The sequence below is a fragment of the Myxocyprinus asiaticus genome, chromosome 28, assembly GCF_019703515.2.
Source record: "Myxocyprinus asiaticus isolate MX2 ecotype Aquarium Trade chromosome 28, UBuf_Myxa_2, whole genome shotgun sequence".
Classification (NCBI taxonomy): domain Eukaryota; kingdom Metazoa; phylum Chordata; class Actinopteri; order Cypriniformes; family Catostomidae; genus Myxocyprinus; species Myxocyprinus asiaticus.
This window is the reverse complement of record NC_059371.1, coordinates 40,640,681-40,646,993: the sequence shown is the minus strand read 5'-3', so window position 1 is coordinate 40,646,993 and position 6,313 is coordinate 40,640,681.

Sequence of the window (6,313 nt, the reverse complement as noted above, 5' to 3'; positions counted from 1 at the left end):
CAGCATTAAATGAGCTGTAAGTGATTTTAGCATTCTGAAGCTTTCACATGACTGAGCCTTTGGATTAGCCACACCCCTTCATTCCTAAAACCCACCTTCCAAAGATAAATTTAAGACCAAAACCCAGCAAAAGAACAGCACAACAGTGCCCTCAACTGACAAACATTATGAATCATAGCCTCAATGACTACGTTTACATGGAAACTTAAAAGTGGGTTACTGTGAGAAAACAGTTTTCCCGTTTAGTCAAGTCAAGTCATTTTTATTTGTATAGCGCCTTTCACAACACACATCGTTTCAAAGCAGCGAAATCAGTCTCACTCTGCGGGCAATTTCCCCTCTGGCTAACATCATGAATATAATGCCAGTATTACTTATATATAAGGCAAGTCGTGGTTTAAAATACTTTAAGTAAGTTTTAAGGGTCAGTGTTTAAACAAAGATTTTGTATGAAATGTAAGATTAATGACTAATGTCTTTGAAGTCCAGCCTGGATTAACTGCAGAAGTTTACATAGATGCAATTGTCCTTGTTAGTTGGCTGATGAAGGGTTTTGTTGGCAATTAATTGATAGTCTATGTATTCCATTTCAAGAGTGTAGTCCATCATCAGACCGAGGTGATGCAGGCAGAGATCAGTTAGGTGCATCGCAGTTCAACCTGGCCAGTAATTTCGGTGAGGTCTATCCTAAATCCAAGGTTCAGGCAATGGCATATGAAGTATCCCATGTCTTATGGTTGGAGTTGGCATCAGTTCATCCTCTAAAGTCCATCGTAATAGACTGAAGTGATGTTTGGCTGGCACCGGCTGTTTTTAGTCATCATCACTCAGCGACACGTAGCAGTGGAGTCCAACACAAAGCAGGAATGGAGCTGGATCTGGCCAGTTCTGGTGAACTCAGGATAGGAGTCCTGAGGTTGAGACAGGGAAACAAATAGAATAATATTAGCATAGATGCCATTCAATTTATTGCAGAATTATAGATCACGATCAATGTTTCTGGTTTCTGGTTCCAGCAGACCTAACTAAAGCAGCCTAATTGTGAGTTAAAGGATAAATTAGGTGTATGCCTGGCTAAATAGATGAGTCTTTAGTCTAGACTTAAACTGAGTGAGAGTGTCTGCATCTTGAACAGTGTTAGGGAGACTATTCCATAGTTTAGGAGCCAAATATGAAAAGGATCTACATACTTTTGTGGATTTTGATATTCTAGGAACTATTAACAGGCCAGAATTTTGCAATTGTAATGAACGTGATGGAATACAGCGTGGTAGAAGGTCACTTAAGTACTGCGGAGCTAGATCATCCAAAGCTTTGTATGTAGTTTGTTTAGAACATTCAACACACTTCTCTGTCCTCCCCCTCCACCGCCTGTCATATCACTGACAGCAGATGTCTTCGCCACATTTTTTACTAATAAGGTTACAACCATCAGCAATACATTCTCAGCACCTCACCCTGTCAAACACCCATCTTCTGTATGCAACTCCACCGTCTCTATGTTCTCTCCTCTGACTGACACTGAGGTCTCTAAACTCCTCCTCTCCAACCACCCCACCACCTGTTCCCTTGACCCCATTTCTTCTCACCTTCTCCAGGCCATCTCTCCGTCCATCTTACCAGCACTCACTCACATAATCAACACATCTCTACTTACAGGCACTTTTCCCACTACACCTGCACTTAACCCCACACAAATTGAACACTACAGACCAGTCTCTCTCATCCCATTCATGGCAAAAACCCTAGAAAGGGCAGTTTTCAATCAAATCTCCGCCTATCTCTCACAGAACAAGCTGCTGGATGACAATCAGTCAGGCTTCAAAAGTGGACACTCCACCGAAACTGCCCTGCTGTCTGTCACTGAGTCACTGAGACAGGTGAAAGCTGAATCCAGATCATCTGTCCTGATTCTACTGGACCTTTCTGCAGCCTTCGACACAGTCAACCATCAGATCCTACTCTCCACCCTCTCATCGCTGGGCATCACAGGAACTGTGCTTGACTGGTTTAATTCCTATCTCGCAGGTAGGTCCTTCAAGGTAGCCTGGAGAGGTGAGGTGTCCAAGTCACATCAGCTATTTACTGGGGTACCTCAGGGCTCAGTGCTTGGGCCACTTCTCTTCTCTATATACACAACATCACTGGGACCCATCATTCAGGCACATGGTTTCTCTTACCACTGCTATGCTGATGACACACAACTATACTTGTCTTTCCAGCCCAATGACACCACAGTGACTGCTCGAATCTCTGCCTGCCTGGCAGACATCTCGGCCTGGATGAAGGAACACCACCAGCAACTTAACCCAGCCAAGACCGAACTCCTTGTCTTTCCAGCCAACCCTGCTGTTGAACACAACGTCACCGTGCAGCTGGGTGCAACTACAGTAACGCCTTCCAAAATGGTCAGAAATCTAGGGGTAACCATCAATAACAAATTCAATTTCACAGACCACATCTCAAAGACCGCAAGATCATGTAGATTTACACTCTACAATATCATGAAGATAAGACCCTTCCTCTCTGAACATGCCACACAACTTCTTGTTCAGTTACTTGTCATAACTAGACTGGACTACTGTAATGCTCTCATTGCAAGCCTCCCTGCATGTGCAATTAGACCCCTGCAAATGATCCAGAATGCAGCAGCACGTCTGGTCTTTAATCAACCAAAGAGAGCTCATGTTACACCACTCCTTGTCTCTCTTCACTGGCTGCCGGTTGATGCACGTATCAAGTTCAAGGCTCTGATGCTGGCATACAAAACAGTCACTGGGTCTGCTCCAGCATACCTAAAATCATTTCTGCAGAGCTACGCGCCCACTAGAAGCTTGTGGTCGGCTATGGAACGTCACCTTGTTGTACCAACACAAAGAGGCACCAAAACACTTTCCCGGACTTTTGGCTTCATCATACCACGTTGGTGGAATGACCTTCCCAACTCCATCCGTGAAGCTGACTCACTTTCTGTCTTCAAAAAACGACTAAAAACACATCTTTTCCATGAGTACTTAACCAGTCACTAAAAAAATTTAATTTAATCTGTTTTGAATGCTATTCTGATGCTGGTGAAACTGGGGCACTTTTCGTACCACTGTCTCCTTAAGATGATGTGTTCCTCTTTTGTAAGTTGCTTTGGATAAAAGCATCTGCCAAATGAATAAATATGAATGAAAATGTAGTTAACAGAATTTTAAAATTAATATGAAATTTAACAGGTAGTCAATGTAACGATGATAAATTGGGGCTAATATGATCATATTTCATGGTTCTAGTCAGCACTATGGCTGCTGCATTTTGAACCAATTGAAGTTTATTTATTGATCTTGCTGGACATCCTTACAGTAATGCATTAAAATAATATAGTCTTAAGGTCATGAAGGCATGAATTAGTTTTTCAGCAACAGAGAGCATGTGTCGTAATTTAGCAATATTTCTTAGGTAGAAGAATGCTGTTCTACAAACATTGGTAATTTGATTTTCAAAGGACAGATTGGTATCAAATATAACACCTAAGTTCTTTGCTGTTGAAGATGATGTAACAGTACATCCATCTTGAGTCAAATTATATTTTAGCGGCTTATTTTTAGAAGTTTTTGGTCCAATAATTAGTACCTCTGTTTTGTCAGAATTGAGTAGAAGGAAATGTCTGACCATCCAATCTTTTATTTCACTGATACACTCTGATAATTTGGAGAATTGTGAAATCTCATCAGGTTTTGAAGAAATATAAAGTTGGGTATCGTCGGCATAACAGTGAAAACTTATTCCACGATTCCTGATAATATCTCCCAGCGGAAGCATATACAAGGAGAAAAGCAGAGGCCCTAAACTGATCCCTGTGGCACTCCATACTTTTGTTTGGTTTGACAATTCCACATTTACATAGACAAAGTGGTAGCGGTCTGTTAAATAGGACCTAAACCATGCTAATACAACTCCACAAATGCCAGCATAATTCTCTAGCCTATTCAAGAGAATGTCGTGATCTATAGTGTTGAATGCAGCACTAAGATCTAAAAGCACTAGAAGTGAAATGCAGCCGCGATCAGATGAAATCGGTCTATAACTAGCCAATTTTCTAGGATCAAGCTGTGGCTTCTTAATAAGCAGTTTGATAATTGCCATTTTAAAGTTTATTGGGACATGTCCTAAGGATAGCGAGGAGTTAATGATATTAAGAAGAGGTTCTGAGATTACAGGGAATACCTCTTTTAAGAGCTTGGTTGGTATTAGATCTAACAAACATGTTGTGGCTTTTGATGTTTCGATAAGTTTTGTTAGCTTATGACAGCGAAGCATTGAATTTGCACATGAGAAAAATTATGAGACACTCTTTTCTGAGATACTGTGACAGATGATTGCATAATTTCAATTTTATTTCTGATTATTTCAATTTTATCAGTAAAGAAATTCATGAAGTCATTACTCTTGTGCTGCAACTGAATATCTGGTTCTGTTGAGGCTTTATTCCTAACCAATTTATCCACAGTACTGAATAAACACCTAGGATTGTTGTGGTTATTTTCTATGAGTTTGCTAAAATATGCTGACCTGGCAGCTTTTAGTGCCTGTCTGTAGCTACAGACACTATCCTTCCATGCACGCGAAATACCTCTAATTTTGTATTCTTCCACTTGTGCTCCATTTCCCGAGCTGCTGTCTTGAGAGCATGAGTGTGATCATTGTACCATGGTGCAGGGCTTTTTTCTTTAATTTTCTTTAATTGAAGGTGGGCGACACTATCAAGAGTGCTAGAGAAGACTGTATTTATATTTTTTGTTATTTCATCAAGTTCTTCTACTTTGGGGTTTTCTGAGTGTATGAGATAGATCTGGAAGATTATTAGTGAAGCTATCTTTAGTGGTCGAAAGAATAGTTCTACCTGAACGATAGCGTGGTGTAGATTGAGTAACAATAGCTGATCGCAGCAAACAAGAGATGAGTAATGATCTGAGATGTCATCGCTCTGCGGCAGAATTTCTATATTATAAACATCAACTCCATATGAGAGAATTAAATCTAGCGTATGATTATGGTGATGAGTTGGTTCTGTTACATTTGTCTGACTCCAAGAGAGTTAAGAATATCGATAAATGCCAATCCCAATGTGTCATTTTCATTATCTATGTGAATGTTGAATTCACCAACAATTAAAGTTCTATCTACAGTAACTGCAAGATCTGATAAAAAATTTGCAAATTCACCAAGGAAATCAAAATAAGGCCCGGGTGATATATATACTGTAGCGAGAGTAAAAGACAACAGAGTTTTTTTTATTTATATCTGACGGTGTAACATTAAGCATTATTAGTTCAAATGACTTACATTTATATCCTGTCATCTGAGTAACACCAAAAACGTCACTGTAAATTGTAGCAACACCTCCTCCTCAACCCTTCAGATAAGGCTCATGTATATAACAATAACCTGGGGGAGTAGATTCATTTAAACTAATATATTCATCCGGTTTAAGCCAGGTTTCAGTCAAACAGAGCGCATCCAAACAATGATCTGTAATAATTTCATTTAAAATTTGTGCTTTGGTAGAAAGAGATCTAATGTTTAGAAGCTCTACATTCATATGATGTTTATCTTAAATTTTTTTGTTTTGTTCAATTTGACCTTAATCAATTTTTTTTCAAAATGATTTAGTGACAGTTTTGTGTTTGGCAGTTCGGGGAACAGACACAGTCTCTGTATGATATCTAGGTTATACAGTCTCTATACGTTGTAGTTTATGTGACCTGTGTGACGTCTCAAGGCAGCTAGCAGACGTTCGTATTAACCAGTTTGTCTGCTTCCTGACCTGGGCCCCAGTTAGTCAAATACTATCATTATTAAGACTATGAGCAAATTACTAGAGAGGGGAGCAGCACCGTCCCTGGAGGGATGGAGTCTGTCTCTCTTTAGCAGGTCAGGTCTACCCCAAAAACTCTTCCAATTGTCTATAAATCCTATTCTATTCTCCAGACACCAATCAGACATCCAGCCATTCAGTGACACGAATCTACTATAAACCTCTTCACCACATCGAGCAGGGAGGTGGCCAGAGCATTTTGCAGTGTCTGACATCGTTTTTGCAAATTCACACACCTTTTTAACATTATCTCTAGTGATTTCCGACTGGCGAAGCCAGACATCATTAGTGCCTTCATGAATAACAATTTTAGAAAATCTACGTTTAGCATTAGCCAGCACTTGTACATTTGATCTTATGTCAGACGCTCTGGCACCCAAAATGCATTTAACAATAGTGGCTGGAGTCTCTATTTCCACGTTCCTTACAATAGAATCACCAATAATTAGG